The sequence below is a fragment of the Schistocerca cancellata genome, chromosome 8 (genome assembly GCF_023864275.1).
Source record: "Schistocerca cancellata isolate TAMUIC-IGC-003103 chromosome 8, iqSchCanc2.1, whole genome shotgun sequence".
Taxonomy (NCBI): Eukaryota; Metazoa; Arthropoda; class Insecta; order Orthoptera; family Acrididae; genus Schistocerca; species Schistocerca cancellata.
The window spans coordinates 395,051,173-395,068,139 of NC_064633.1; the positions used below are offsets into that span (position 1 = coordinate 395,051,173).

The 16,967-nt window shown below is 44.9% G+C and overlaps 1 protein-coding gene across 3 annotated transcripts in view; it reads left to right on the forward strand.

Annotated features, from left to right (window-relative positions):
* LOC126094635 (leucine-rich repeat-containing protein 24-like) overlaps window positions 1-16,967 on the forward strand; it is a 377,583-nt gene that overhangs the window by 120,235 nt on the left and 240,381 nt on the right. The gene's annotated exons all lie outside the window — the stretch shown is intronic.

Below are 16,967 nucleotides of genomic sequence, written 5' to 3' on the forward strand. Positions count from 1 at the left end.
AGTTGCCTGAACTACAGTCTTAGTAACAACAGTAGCAGTACACGTATTGCCGGCCGGAGTGGCCGAGCGGTTCTAGCCGCTTCAGTCTGGAACCGCGCGACCGCTACGGTCGCAGGTTCGATCCTGCCTCGGGCATGGATGTGTGTGATGTCCTTAGGTTAGTTAGGTTTAAGTAGTTCTAAGTTCTAGGGGACAGATGACCTCAGATGTTAAGTCCCATAATGTTCAGAGCCATTTGAACCATTTAGTACGCGTATTCCACTGTCAGAGGTATCAGAACGAGTTTCGCTTATTAACTTTCGACTTGTTTGTTTGTGGACCAGGGTCTTTTGCCTCAAATTGACGCATTTATCCTTCTCCATCATCCTTGAAAGTTTGTAGCATCATCACACAATCACCCTGTCTATACCTACATTTAAAGGCGCCGGCGTCTATAACTATGACGATCTGTAGCGTCGTTGGATGGCTTTTCCGGACAAGGGTTCCTACATAACACTTGATCTATTAAAACCCTCTACAACCTCTAGACGTTTGTAATATGAATTGTGAAACACACTGTATAAGAAACAATAACAGCCGTTGTCCCAGTATCCACCGGAAGATGACTCTGGGGAAATTATTAACACGTTGGCTTTTTCCACCCTGTAATAATACTCGTCGACCCGTAGGACGTCTTGCTGCGGTTGTCCTCGAGCCCCCCCCCCTCCCCCGGCGTGGCCCGCTGCTCCTTCCCCGAGCAGCGCCCACAATCTCCGCCGAGCGACACACGGCCGCTGCCGGAGCAGCTCCAGGGAGCCATTCATTTCAATAACCCTCTTCCCCTCCGCCTTCCCCTGGTCCTGGACCCCCCCCTCCCCCCACCCTATTGGCTGCAGTTAGCAGTCCAGGAGGGCGGCCACCAGAGGGGCTGTAAAAGTGCCGCCAGCGGGGCACGGAGTCTCCACTCTGCAGATTAGTGGCGTAATTACGCCCACGCCCCGGAAGTGGGCGTCCGGCCTGGGGTCGCGCAAAATGTGGACACGCACTCCCGCGGACACACACGGAAGCACGCAGTCGCCGAGTTTTCCATTCACGTACGGGGGGAGCGGTTCCAGAGCCGGTCCGCTCCCCCCGTGTGTGTGAACCCTGACCCTCGCCTCGCGTCTTTTCACCAGCCACTTTTTCACCCGACTCGCCTTCCCCTGCCTCCTGCCAAACAGAGGGCTGCGCGAGAAATTGTAGCCGGAACGAGAACACGTCTTTAGGGGTCCGCGTCTGCCGACTCGGGCGGTGGTGCAAATATTTGCTGCATGGATATGGCACGCCCTTATTGTAAAGAAGCGAAGTAATAAAAGTGAGACGTGCGCCTGAGCTCGCGCCGCGGCAGCTAAGACGCGCCTTTACGCCGTCGTCTCGAGACACTTTCATCCGAATGCTTCACTCTGTCAACATTCATACTGCTGTCCCTATGTTCGTGTCTGTAACAAAGTATTCAGACTGCTACCTCTCACATTTAGTTACATATAAAACGTCACCTCAGCTGCTGTTAAGAAGTGTTTCACTTCCCAGTACCGGTTACGTTTTTTGTGCACCTTCAGGTGACAGGAGTCTTGGATTTTGCTGAATATTGCCACTCATGCTATTGATACAGTTTTCATTTGTAAAAAAATACTCGACAAGGTCCTAGATATGTAATCTGAAGATCTTCGAAGGACAGAATCGGCATTGGATATTAAGTTACTAAAAGAAGCGGAGGTGCTGTTTACATGTACCTTAAAATACAGGATGGGCACAAAAACCTTGTCTGGAAAATATTTCATTTACCGTAAGACAGGCAATACAACTTACACCATTTGCACCCAGAGCAGATGATGAGAGCTGGATTCCTGTCTTAAGGAGCATTAAACATTTCCCGTACCAGCTATTTTTCGCCGATCTTGGTTTAACAACTGTGGCAGCGCATTGCAGAACACGCATGAAATGTTTGCTGTCACGCACTGCTTCACTCAACTGTAGCTTCGTGTTTGCCCCTATTAACATCTACAGTAATTATCCTTCCAAGGTTTCCTGAACACCACCTCGTGATGCTGTCGTGCGCGCTTTGACGGTGTGCAATAGGGATGGGGCAAACCTACCGGTTAAAACTAGTACCTGTATTTTCGTTCTAAATAACCCGTATTTTTCGGTATTTGTTTGGTCTCGGTTATATTAGGTGTATTTATTTTTTATTATAACCGAGTAAAAAAACCGAAATGTCAATTAACCATAGCAGCAGTGACAGTATTTTTCGTTTTCAAAGAAACCTTTTCTAAAAAGGAGTAATTTTGAATCGTGAAATCTCCATTGGTTTGATGGGAAAAGTGATCGGTGCTATTTTAGTAACAGTGCCCAGGGAAACGAGCAACAGATACAAGGAATAAGAATTGGCACAGCACTGCTCAGACATACGGCACTTTTGCCACGTTTCGTGGCGTAAGGTACGCGTCTGCGTGCAGTGAGCAAGATTACCCCCACCTAAACTACAGTATATGGTACTTTCTCGCTATCTGTGGCAGGTATCCGTCGTACTGCAGAATGGCACCAACCGTAGTCTGGAAATATTCTTCTTAAGTGTCGTAGCAATGAACCACAACGCTTCATTTGCTTTAAAAGATTAACGCTTTGTCTGTCAGTTATATGAAACAATAAAAGAGGGGCAGTTGTAACAGTGATGATGATGAAGTCCCATACTCCTTGACAGAGCGTAGGGAGACCCGCACCGCCGTACTAGGCAAGGTCCTAGTGGAGGTGGTTTGCCATTGCCTTCCTCCGACCGTAATGGGGATGAATGATGAAGATAAAGGCGACACAACTACTCCCATTCGAGGCAGTTGAAAATCCCTGACCCCACCGGGAATCGAACTCGGGACCCCGTGCTCGGGAAGCGAGAACGCTACCGCGAGACCACGAGCTGCGGATAGTAATGCGGTAACAGTAATGAATTAAAAACTTAACAATTCATTCATAGTATACAACAAAAATAGAAAGTTGCTGATTGGCTACCTGTGTCTACACAATATCCCTTTATCTACTTCTAGCCCTTGAAGCGGGTAAATTGACACGAAAAACAGAGTTTCAGCACTGACTGTTGGTAATGCCCAAATAGTGGTATGATTTCCGATTACAACATGATTTTCAAAAAACTGGAAGTAGTAGAAGATAAGAAATTTTTTTGTATATTGAGCCACTTATCACTTGTCGAGTAAAACAGCGAACGGAGGACAGACTAAGTTTACTTTTTATTTGCCTGTTTAATTGACTATTTTGATGCTGTATACCTTGAAACTGAGAAGTTAAAATTTTTTAGTATCTGTTCGGTTTCTACGTTTATTATAAAAAATAATAGCAATAAAAACAGAAAATCGGTTGTTTTAGGAACCGGTTACTTTGAATGGTTTTAACAGCCAGTTTAAACTGGCATGCAATAAAAGTAATATACCAGAAAACAATTTTAGCCTTGTCCTGCTCAAAATAACTGTATATGTTATTCTTAATTGTTAGTCCTTTAAAAACAATTGTCCACAATCCTACTAGAAGTAATGATTTGTTGGAAAAAGATGGTTCAATAATTCTTGTTGCACTACTTGCTCACGAAACTCACGTTACACATCTTGCAGAGATTTTCATGGAATCGATGATTTTCTGAACTCCAGCGAGCGTCGCTTCTTGTGCGAACATGTGTACCCCAATAAAGGCAGCCACGTTTCATCAGGAGAAAGAGCATATCACGATCAATCTTTGCACCACGTACAAACTGAAATAGCCAGTTGCAATACAGACGCCGAGCAATATCTTAATTGATCAGTCGATTCTCTACCGTTACTTTGTGAGATGTCTCTTCAGCCTCTGTGAGAATAACCTAATGACTAACCAATCTGGAGTGCTATATGACTCGATTTTCTCGGAACTTTTCAAGACCGCTCCTAACTCGTCTTCTTTATTTTCAGTTAAAACAGGCATGCCATCCGCCACAGCAATATTCATTGTACCTTTATTGCAAGTATTAAAATATCGACATCTACATACATATTCTGCAAATTACTGTGAAGTGCATTGTGCCAGTTATTGGGATTTCTTCCCGTTCCAGTCATGCACAGAGTACGAGAAGGAAGATTACTTAAGCGCCTCTGTGTGCGCTGTAATTGGTAAAATCTTGTCTTCGCGATCCTTTCGGGAGCGATACGTAGGGGGTTGTAGTACATTCTTAGATTCATTGCTTACAGCTAGCTGTCGGGACTTTTTAAGTAGGCTTTCACGCGATAGTTTACGTCTACCTTCAAGCATCTGCAAGTTCCATTTCGTTTTTTCAGTATCTCCGTGAGTTCTCCCATGGGTCGAACAAACCAACCTGTGACCATTCGCTTGGTTGCATATGTTCACCATCTCGTGTAAGCCCCGTTTGGTACGGGTCTCACACACTTGAGCAGTATTCTAGGATGGGCCTCACTAGTGTTTTGTAAGCAAGATCCTCAGTAGACTGACTCCATTTTCTTAATATCCTAGCCGGCCGGTGTGGCCGTGCGGTTCTAGGCGCTTCAGTCTGGAACCGCGTGACCGCTACGGTCGCAGGTTCGAATCCTGCCTCGGGTATGGATGTGTGTGATGTCCTTAGGTTAGTTAGGTTTCATTAGTTCTAAGTTCTAGGCGACTTATGACCTCAGAAGTTAAGTCGCATAGTGCTCAGAGCCATTTGTACTTAATAACCTACTAGTGAGCTGAAGTCTACCACTTCTGTTCCCTACGACTGGGCCCATGTGATCGTTACATTTTATATCCCTAGAAATAGTTACACTCAGGCAATTTACTAGTTGACCTATTCCGATTGCGACTCATCGATATTGTAATAAGATAGATTTTTTCGTTTTGTTAAAAGCACAACTTTATATTTCTGTACATTTGAAGGGAGGTGCAAATCGTCCAGTTTCAAATCTTGCCAAGATTTGTGCAACATTCTTCAGACACAATTTCACTACAGGCAAGTGCATAATCTCGGAAAAGTCTGAGTTTACTATTGTCTGCCAGGTCACTAGTATACAACATAACCAACAATGGTGGCAACATTCTTCCTTTAGGAACGCCTGAAGTTGCTTCTACTTGTGTAGATGGCCCTCCATCCAAGTTAACATTATACGTCCTTCCTACCAAGAAATGCTCAAGCCTGTTGGTTTGGCACCGAGCCAAATGCGTTTCGGACTCACTAACTATAAGTTTAATTCAGCAATACTACCTCCTTGTTTGCGTCTAAAAATACGTACAGTTCTTAAACCACACAAAGTTAACACTTAATTCTAGGCACTTCTATAATCAAAAACACCTCGCAATAGATTTTAGCGGTACGTACTCTTGCATTGTGTGTGCTGCTTACTCCTCTTCTGGCTGTATTTAGGTGGTTATCAGAGTTCGCAAATGAAATTAAAGGCAATCGAAAATTATTTAGCTGGGCGGCGAGGACTGGCATACAGGCAAACAAGAGAAGATAAGCGCTTTCCATGCCATTATTCCAATCCTATAATACAGTTTGATGAACATGTGTATCATTAAACGGCTTAGAGGGTGCACGGTGCAGTGTACGTATTGGAGGTGCATATCTAACGTCCTCCAGGGGCAATAAAAATTTGATTTTCAATGTTTCATATAATTTCGAATTAAAAAAAAATTCAAATGCTGTCATAGTTTACCCATTAATAGCTATGTTCTTACTTAAGGTTTAATATAGGAAGTTAATTACTTAAGCTATAAACCGTGTCCGTGCCTTGAGGCAACATAACAAATTTCAACGTCAGTAAGCTTGAAACTCAGGTTCGTCACTGTTTTCATACCAGTTACTGCATTCTGGAGCATTCCCCCTGAAAACTACCGACGGTACAGTAAAACATTTTATAGTACACTAGCCATTTTTTTTATCGTGCGCGCGCGATTGTTAACCTTCACCAGTTGAGCCACCGTAATCCGAAAGCTAGTTCCACCAGATTTCTTATTCACGTCTTTTCCTCTGAATTCTTTAATTAATATTCTTCCTCTCAGCTCACTTTCACTTCCTATCTATCATGCTGCGCGGGGTAGCAGCTGGGGCATGGGCGCCTTGCCAAGGTTGGCGCGGCTCCTCCCTCGGGCATGGTTTAAGTTATATTACGTAGTGTGTATGCCTAGGGACCGATGACCTCAACAGTTTGGTCCCATAGGAACTTACCACCACCACCACCACCACCACCACACCAACTATCACGACCTTCTACCTATCGTAAATTTTTCAATTAAATCTACATTGAAAATCAAAATAATTCCGTCGCACTCCGTATTCTGCCTACTTTCCAATCGCGGCGCAGCCTACTGTCTCTCTCGACACACACACAATGCCCGCGCAGTTGTTAGTTCTATGAAAAAGATTGTAGTATATTGTTCACCTATCAGAAGTTATGGTATGAAGGATAAAGGTCTGTCCAATAGTGTTACACTATCTCCACGCCAGACTCCTGTTTTCATGTCATGGTGAGGCTCTAATGTAACTGATGAGTATTTTCAGAACTCCAACGTCGACTATACTGGGAGTTCACCTAGCCGATAAATGCGGCCATGCTTCATCAGGAAAAAGGACCATTTCAGTTAGTGTTTGATTCTATAAACTCTTAGATCCTGGAACGCACCTCCTCAACCATACAACCCACTTTTCCCATGTCCATCGCCAGTTATGATTTTTGAAAACTGGTTATAAAACTTATTATGCGAAATTGTTTTTTTGTTTTTGTTTTTAAAATACAATGTCTTAAAATCAAAACAATAAAACCACAAGACTTAATATCAACAATTGGTGCTGCCGTCTGTTCCAGCAGTTTCACTTCGCTCTCTAGTTCTGTTCGATCCATATCGGCACAAAGCGGTAGTCTTCGTGGCAATGATGTCATGTTTTCAATAGCTTCCAGCCGTAACGTTCAAACATTTGCACTGTAGCTGTTGGGTGGAAATGTGTCCAGTAGTAATTAATACGGCGTTTAGCGATGAATGGCGCGGAAGATATTCATGGCCCACTGCAGTCACGTACAACTCCCGACTTCCTGGAGAGTCATGAAAAGCAAAATGCGATGTGGCGTGAGACGCGGAGTGACATGTTTAGTAAAAGCTTAAAATGTAGTAATTACGACAGGGGAGAAACAAGATTTCGTGAAAGCACATCATACAGACGCTCATGTTTCGGCCGAAATGCAGCCCTGATTTCAACCATTCTATTATACACAGAATGCAACAGCCTCTCGCAGTATGAGGGCGAGCAATAGTATTTGAATCGGTCAGTTGATGCACTGCTGTCACACTGCAAGGTTTCTGTTTTGAATGTTTCCTTAGGTCTGTGAGTAGGTGATACAGAAACAGAAGTCTGAAGCTATACATGGCTCAACGATTTTCTCGAACTTATTTCCAAGCTAACATCTAACTAAAGTAGCTTTCCTCAGTTAAAATCGATACTCCACCTGCTACGTTGGAAGCAACGGGCCGCAGACTCGTACGGTGATCACATCCTCCATACGGGAATAATTACTTGCCATGCAACGCCGTACATAGCGCTTGCTTCAGGCGTGATAACCCCTGCAATTAACTTTATTAATATAGTGGTACGTGCGCTGACGACATACGACTGCTATGGATGACACAGTACACTTGAGTTTATGACGAAAGCTTACGGTACACATGAGTTAGTTAGGGGTTGTAATCGTGTTAATTTTACTATCGTACTCTGACACTTCCACGAATGATGTAAGGACTGAAAACCATTATTTTTTTCAGCTTGTACACCATTACCCAACCTGACCTATAAATGCAGTCGTCTTCGCAGCTCATATATTTTTTGTTTATGTTAATGTTCTGTCTGATCTGATGCGCCTCACCATGAATTGCTTCCTCCCTTGTGCAACCCTCTTCGTCCCAGAGTAGGGCTTGCACATAACGCCCTCAATTATTTCTTGGGTATATTTAAATCCCTCTCTTCGTTTACACGTTTTACCCTTTACAGCCCCCTCTAGTATCATGGAAGCTATTCGCTGAAGTCTTAACTAGGTCCTGTCATCCTGTCCCTTCTTTCTGTCAATGCTTTTCACGTATTTCTTTCCTCGACGACTTCGCGAAGAACCTCCTCATTTCTTACCTTATCAGACTACCTAATCTTCAACACCCTTCTGTAGCACCGCAACGCAAACTCTCTTCGACTCTCTCCTTTTCCGTTTCTCCCACAGTACATGTTCCAGTCCCATTCTCAGATATTTCCTCCTCAAACTAAAGCCGTCGACACTCGGACCGTGCTGTCCGACGTCAACGTTGAGCATGCCGAGTCCAATGTGCTGCTGAACGCTCAGCAACCGTGCGACTTATGCTTACAGTACGTGGGCCCCAGCGTGATAGCAACGCGTTCCAACGGCTAGCAAATCACACTGCTTACGAAATGGACGGGCATAAAATTATTACATTAGCTCTATTAAAACGTACTTTCCTCCTTTGTCCATATGCTAGTCAGGTTGTTTTGTCTGTAGTATACATAAATAGAAACTTCAATATACATGAAAATGTTGTAAGGCAAAAAGGAAAGTACTATGTCCGCTCAATGAGGACATTGGCTTATATAAGTTCCTTTAGAAATAGATAAACACGATTTCATAATTCTCACTTTTTAGTGCAACCCTGCCCGCATCTCGTGGTCGTGCGGTAGCGTTCTCGCTTCCCACGCCCGGGTTCCCGGGTTCGATTCCCGGCGGGGTCAGGGATTTTCTCTGCCTCGTGATGGCTGGGTGTTGTGTGCTGTCCTTAGGTTAGTTAGGTTTAAGTAGTTCTAAGTTCTAGGGGACTTATGACCACTGCAGTTGAGTCCCATAGTGCTCAGAGCCATTTGAACCATTTTAGTGCAACCCTAAGGTCATTCTTACTTGATCACTGTTCCTCCTCAATAGCAGAATCTCTACATGTGAATTACAAAGCTTAAGAAAACAAAGGCAAACTATCTTACTGCAAGTAGTGCAAGGTGTCCGTCGATTAAGCCAATTGAACGAACTCACCCCTCAAAAATAGCGCCCTTATATTTACATAACATCGAATATTATAGTATATACTTGTATTAAACAAACATGAAAGTATGAGAACCCATCAAGAAAGCGAATGTTTGAAGCAAAAACTTTTGAATGCAGTGGGATGTGAACCACTAACTCTAGAAATTCATGCTATGGAACTCTTGATGGTACTCAATTCGCTGTCGGACGACGGCGCAAATAGGGCCTATATCAAGCATCTTACCGTGTTCTGAAAGCTTTAAGTGTAGCTATATTACTAATTGAAATTTAATTATAACAAATTGTACTAAGACCAATGCGTTTGTAATGGATGCTCAATGTCCTATTGATTTTAAATGGTCGACTCTCGCAATACGCAAGTTACAATTATTCTCTTACCACGAATTTTATTAAGCGAATCGTACAATTGACGGAGGGTTTGCGAGAGCTCCCCAGTGTTCTGGTGCTCAAAAACGGCATATACACATGCGGGCTTCGACTGGAAGCCAATATGGCGCCTCACAACTCTGCTCCGAAAGGAGATGGTGTGCATGTGACGTAGGTAGCGTTCTGCCGTCTCATTGGTCAGCGCTCAACTGCAAGTTCACAGTAAATATTGCTAAATATTGCTCTGCACGTTTGGAAAAATTTCCCATGTGCTATTCCACGCTATGACGTCAGAAACACGACAACACGGCCCAAGTGCCGACGGCTTAAGGTCTATCTTAGATGCTAGCAGACTTCTCTTGGCGAGGAATGCTCCCTTCACCCGCACTAGTCTGTTGTTTATGTCCTCCTTCGTTCGTCCGTATGTATTTTGTTTCAAAGATAGGAGAATTCTGTTACTTCGTTCTTCATTGTCCCCAATTGTCGTATTTTACGTTCATGGTTAATCTCATTTCTGTTACTCTTCATTATGGTCGTCTTTCTCGATTTATTCTCAAACTATACTCCTTACTCAGTAGACTTTCCGTTCCATTTAGTATGTCTTGTAATTCTTCCTCACTGTCACTGAGGGTAGCAGTGTCACCAGCGATTTTTATTGTTGCGACCAGGTGAAACCACAATCGTCCGTCCGCAACTGTGGGTACTTTGATTTCTCATTGAGTTGGTATTTTAATCTACAACACATGAAATATTACTTCATTTTATTACATAAATGAATAAAATATTTGCTTAACTTTGACACAGATCCTTGCCACAGGAGTACTGTTAATTTACAACTGTGATTGACTATCAATAAATCACCTGATGCACTTATTAACAGACTGTTGTCTTGCAGTACAATGTCTCACATTTAAATGAACAGGTCCATCAGGAACTTTAACTATCACGTTGATCCCATACTGTGATGTTGACTTCTTCAGTTAAGGTTACGAACTTGCCTGAGCTCTTGCATGCCCAACAGCATACTGAACTCAGTGTGAGGGCACCGCTGTTGCTAGCGTTGCTGCCTCTGGATCACGGGGTCCATGGTTCGATTCCCGGCCGGTTTGGGGATTTTTTCTGCCCAGGGACTGTGTTTGTGTTGTTCTCATCATTTCATCATCCTCATCATTCGTGACAGTGAATAGGTTAGACTGTGGAAAAATTGGGACTTTGTACGGGCGCTGATGACCGCGCAGTTGAGCGCCTCGCGTACCAAACATCATCATCTTCATCACCATCATCACTGTTATTGCTGACACGGGAGGCGTGGTCTTCAGGAGCTCCTCCCACACGTCGTTGCAGATTGTAGTGAGTTCTCGTTAATGTCTGTACGATACCACACTTACCACTGATATTCTTTGACCCTGAATACAAAAAAAATGGTTCAAATGGCTCTGAGCACTATGGGACTGTTGAGGTCATCAGTCCCCTAGAACTTAGAACTACTTAAACCTAACTAACCTAAGGACATCGCACACACCCATGCCCGAAGCAGGATTCGAACCTGCGACAGTAGTGGTCGCGCGGACCCTGAATACAATCCCACCTTTCTCCGTCATTTTCACTACATGGTTCTCGATTGAAAACCAATAAAAGCGTATGCGTATATCCGTGGAGATATACCTGGCTTGTAAAAAAAAAAAAAAAAAAAAAAAAAAAATCATATAACATACACCTGGCAGTTGACTGCGGCTAAGTTTCTTCATAAGGAAGATTAAAGTAAGAGGTGTGTAATCCTGCTACTCTCAGTACGCTAAGGGGATACCCGCAACAAAGGAAGTGTACCACGAATCGAGCCGCCGCAGACCACTGCATTAGGAAGACTTGATTGGAAGGCCTTGAATGTTGCGTGTGCGCAGTAGCGGCGAGTTCAGAGCGACGTTATGAGGCAATAAAGCCGGCCTTTAGCCGGGGACGACACGTACGTGCTGGAACGCCAGCGTGGCGTGGCCACCTGTGCGGCCCTCTCACAACCATTGCGAAACCAGCGGCGCACACAGGAAATTTGAAACGACTGCCTCGGCGGACTGGCCACTGGAGTCAACGGTCTCCCTGCAATCTCATGGCTGATGGAGGTGCAGTGTATTTTGTTGTACAAGTACACACATTCTCAGTAAACCATTATACAATGCGTGGCCGAGGGCACTTGTTACTAATATCAGCTATTTTCTCTTCTGTTCCAGTCGCATCTTGAACAAAAACCTACGCGTTCTATGCCGCTATACACAGTATAATCTCTCGTATCTTATTATCGTGGCCCCAGGAGAGTTATACGATTGTGGGAACAGAAGGTCACGGTTATCCTCAAATTATCGGTGTCCGCAGCTCGTGGTCTAGTGGATAGCGTTGCTGCCTCTGGATCAGGGGTCCCGGTTCGATTCCCGACCGGATTGGGGATTTTCTCTGTCCGGCGACTGGGTGTTTGTGTTCTCATCATTTCATGATCACCATTCGCGACAGTGGCTAGATTGGACTGTGTCAAAATTGGTACTTTGATGGGCGCTGATGACCGCGCAGTTGAGCGCCCCACAAACCAAACATCATCAGCATCAAATTATCGGTTGCGTAGATGTACCCAACTGCGTTTCAGGACAATTATGTCGCATTCCTTCCCAAGATTAGTAATGGGTCACCCGAGCAGTTTGTTGGCAGGAACATCTACGTCTACATCACTGTTCTGCAGTTCACACTGAAGTGTCTGGTAGACTATTCATCCAACGACTTCCACTCTATTTCTCTGCCGTTCCAAACCCTAACAGCGCGCGGGAAAAACTTAACACTTGAATCTTTCTGTGCGCGGTCTGATTTATTTTATCGTAATGATAGTTTCTCCATGCAGTTGAGAGAAAACAAAATGAGGTCATCCGGCCACACTAAAATTGCCAAATCCAAAAATTAATAGCCGACCCAGTGACGGTACGGGATAAAAGCCAGGGTAAGAAATGAGAATATATAGTTGAGCCTCCTGTAAATATGGTTGTCGATACAAATCACACTTTTCCTTGTTTCCAGAGTCTTCTCTAGGACAAAACAAAATCCCATCATATGCTTCTTTTTCGGAACATGATGATGATAATAGGCTACTACGTAACGGGGTGGTGTGCTACATTACTGTTAACGTTAACTCAATGAGTGGTATAACGAGTCGTCGTAAAATAGAAAATAAGACTGAAATATTAAATGTAAAAAAAATGTTTTGACTCAACAAAATTTTAGGATATGTTCAGAAAGAATGCTGTTTATGTTAGAAGATGACTGAAATAGATGCAGTATGAGAAAAACCAGTATTAACCGTTAGGAATTGTGAAAATAATGTAACTGCAATGTGAAAGTACGGGTCGTTACCGAATGTACACGCAGTGCTACATGGAGAAAAATATATCGTTTTATAATCACTTATTCGATTGCTTAGGATATATTGGAACATATTTTGAACACACTCTAGTTTTAATTATTTAAAATTAACAGAAGTTCAGTTTCTTTTCTCAAATACATGCTGACACTTTGATAAACAGCTTTCTTCAAGCAGGTGCTGCAGCCTACTGCGAAAATACAGAAACTAGCAAGTATGCACAAAAGGCACATGGTGTAAAGTGTACGCTACATATCGACAGATAAAGGCTTCCAGAAGTTGATGTTTTTAGTCTTGTAAATTGTGTGCTATGATACTTACCGCTTCAATGCTACGACTCAACGATGGTCTATCAAAACTCGCGTCTTTTTGGTCAATTTACATATCAAACATCAGAGAATGACATTTGGAGATACAGTCTTTACACAGTGTGTGTCATTTTCAGAGGTGCGGTTACAATGTCGAAGCTGTAATCCAGTTGACAGCGCCGTGTGTTCTGGAGCTGAGAAGAGAAGGGTAGCAGGTTCGCGTCCACCTACTACATTTTTTCACAGATTTTCTGTAAAATATTCTGCGTCTTTCTTATTAAGTTAGTAAAAGTATTATGTCAGAAGTCGATGGTATTTACTATAAATAACATGTCCGCTGCAGTTCTTGTTGTAAATGCTAGCGCCTGGTATGTCTCCCCAGTGTCCAGAAATCTTAACGTGAAGGCCCGTCTATGTCTGATAGTGAACACAACACAAGTTACACACTGTAAGTTTTACACACACACACACACACACACACACACACACACACACATATATATATATATATATATATATATATATATATATATATATATATTATTGACCTCTGCGTTTGTGAACTGCCTCGCGTTTGTTTCTCGGCGCTAAATATATTTTTCAATGACGATGAGCAGCTTCGAAAAAAATCTCCTCTTCCGTTGGATTGAAATTAGGAAACGAATCTCAATCTTCAGATCTATGTCGTGAAGTACGTTATTTGTGTGGATATTATGCATGCGCATACTGAATTGGACACTATACTTTAACTATATTCAATTTGAAACGGAAAATGGGATGAAAATTCAGTTGCGTTAACAAATTGCTTTTCCAAGTATGTATCTCAACTATAGGTATGTTTCTCAGATCGTTGTACAGCATTATGCAGTGTTCCTGCCATCAGCAGTTCGCTGTTCAGGTCATCGACGAGTCCAGAATCGTCTTCCCTATTTCATCGGCTCTTCTTCGACAATCGCTAACTTGCGAGCCAAATAAAACCGACAACTGTCGCTGGAGAGCGCCGAGAGCGCAAATCACGTTAGGCAGCTCGTGCCGTGTGCTGACGGCGCTGTGTCTCGTGAGGTCCCATGCTCCGTCCGCGTCCACGATCTTGAGATACATACTTTCAGAAGTCATTCGTTAACGAACTTCAATATTCATCCCAGTTTCGGTTTTAAATTGTATATAGTTCAGGCATAGTGTATAATGTCAGTTTGCGCATGTATAATATCCACATCCTCGATGCTGCAACACTATCCAGTACCGTCCACGTAAACGTTAGCTGCCTCGTCGTGTATGAGGACGGCTTTTAACGTCTGTGGCGTCAGGAAGTACATTGCGGGGCCCCACGAGAAATGCTCCCCCCCCCCCCCCTCCCCACAACGAACTTGTGACGTCACACTAGTCGGCTTGTCCGCCACACTCCGGAGCTCCGTACATAGCGCACGGCAAATCGACATGTAATTGAAAAGGTACCCACTAAAGATCTTAACTCTGTCGCGTGCTACCGAGAACTTGCATTTATACGCGCAGTCAAGAATTATTAAACTCGTCTGAAATAGTTACTCCCTCTCTACTCGAGATTGCTGCGGGCACTCCTGAGATCTGCACTGCCACGTGCTGTGACATACGCGGGCCTGTCACTGTGGCCGAGCGGTTCTAGGCGCTTCAGTCCGGACCCGTTCTGCTGTTACGGTCGCAGGTTCGAATTCTCCCTCGGGCACGGATGTGTGTGATGTCCATACATTAGTTAGGTTTAAGTAGTCCTAAGTGTAGCGGACTGATGTCCTCAGATGTTAAGTCCCAGGGTGCTTAGAGCCATTTGAACCATTTTTGAACATACGCGCCATGAACAGCCTGTCTTTCTCATGGGTCTCTGGCCATGTTGACATATTGTTGAATAATAAAGTGAAATTTTCAAAAATCCTGCAATAGACAGGATAAACGCTTAGGAAAAAGAAAAGAGTCCATCCTGTTAGATGTATATGAGTAGATAAATAATCTGAAATTACTGTACGGTGTCCGCCACCGGTAGCTGAGTGGTCAGCGCGACAGGATGTGAATCCTAAGGGCCCGTGTTCAAAATGGCTCTGAGTACTATGGGACTTAACTTCTGAGGTCATCAGTCCCCTAGAACTTAGAACTGCTTAAACCTAACTAACCTAAGGACATCACACACATCCATGCCCGAGGTAGGATTCGAACCTGCGACCGTAGCAGTCGCGCGGTTCCTGACTGAAGCGCCTACAACCGCGTGGCCACACTGGCCGGCGGCCCAGGTTCGATTCCCGGCTGGGTCAGAGATTTTCTCCACTTAGGGACTGGGTGTTGTGTTCTTCTAATCATCATAATTTCATCCCCATCGACGCGCAAGTCGCCGAAGTGGCGTCAAATCGAAAGACTTGCACCCGGCGTACGGTCTACCCGACGGGAGGCCCTATTCACACAACATTACTCTGTTATTACTGTACGGTATAGAGAGTTTTGGAAACATGATAATAGGCACCTTGCTGCGATTGCGTTCTTAATTTAGAAAACACAATGCGGTCCGTTTTGCAAAATGGTGTTCTGGAAACGTGGTAATATGCATCCTGCTTTTTGTGATTCCCTCCTTCTCAGGCGCTTCCTGCTGCTTTAAAGGCCTAGCCCTCGGTATAGAGAGAGAGAGAGAGAGAGAGAGAGAGTGAAAGCGAGGGTGGGGGCGGGGGTCGACGTCGGCGATGAAATGTAAGGCGCCGGCGCGTTGTAAAACATGGGGCCCCGGCTCGGTTTGGCTCTGCTGAGACCAGCCGGGTCCGGGCGCTCATACATAGTCAGCGCCGACCCCACCCAATGTTTATTACGCCCTCGAGTCTGGAGCACTGGGGCGGGCTTATCTCTCGCCGCTCGGAAGAAGAAGACGGGGAGCGGGAAAAAAGAGTAGGAGTGTAAAATTGAGAGCGGCCCGCCTACGAGATTGGTAGCGGCGAAGATATATTAACTTGTGGAATGCGGCGCCGGGATGTATTTCAAAGCTAGGGCGAGGCCCGAGGTTTCGATGTAATGAAATGTTCAGCGGCTGTAATGCTGTTTACGGGAGCGCGCGCAACCGCCAGGGGAGTTTGCGCAGCCGGCGCGGACTCGGCGGCCGGCGGAAAGCTCGCCGTGCGAAAGACGCCGGCGACGACTGCAGCCCGGGCCTCGTATAACGAGCAAGGCGGCTGCAAAGCAGGAGGCGGCGTCCGGCCCGGCCCAGCTCAAAGCGGCTCCGCCCTCGCCTCTGCCGGGCCGTCCGGTCCCTCTGGCGCCATCACTGGGCTCGTTCCCGTCCTTTCTCCCCCGTACAGCTCCTTCTTTTTCCGCGGCGGCCGTGTTGCTTGTCTTTCGAAAAGCATTTGATGCGGTTCCGCATTGTCGCTCAGCGAACCGATGTGTGCTTAACGAGTATGGGAGCATTTCCGAGACTGCATTCAGAACTTCCTAGCTCAGGGCTTCCCGACCTGGAGTTAATTACTCCCTGGAGACAGAAACAGAAAGGATTCGATTACGGTTTGGTCTGTTTCTCCATCATTAAGCTTTCGATTGGTCGGCAGCTCTCCATCTGGATCTCTTGGTAATTCATTTCTGTATGAAACTTCCTGGCAGATTAAAACTGTGTGCCGGACCGAGACTCTAACTCGGGACGTTTGCCTTTCGCGGGCTAGTGCTCTACCAACTGAGCTACCCAAGCACGACTCACGCCCCGTCCTCACAGCTTCACTTCTGCCGGTACCTCGTCTCCTATCTTCCAAGCTTTACAGAAGCTCTCCTGGAAGGTAGGAGACGAGGTACCGGCAGAAGTGAAGCTGTGAGGACGGGGCGTGAGTCGTGCGTGGG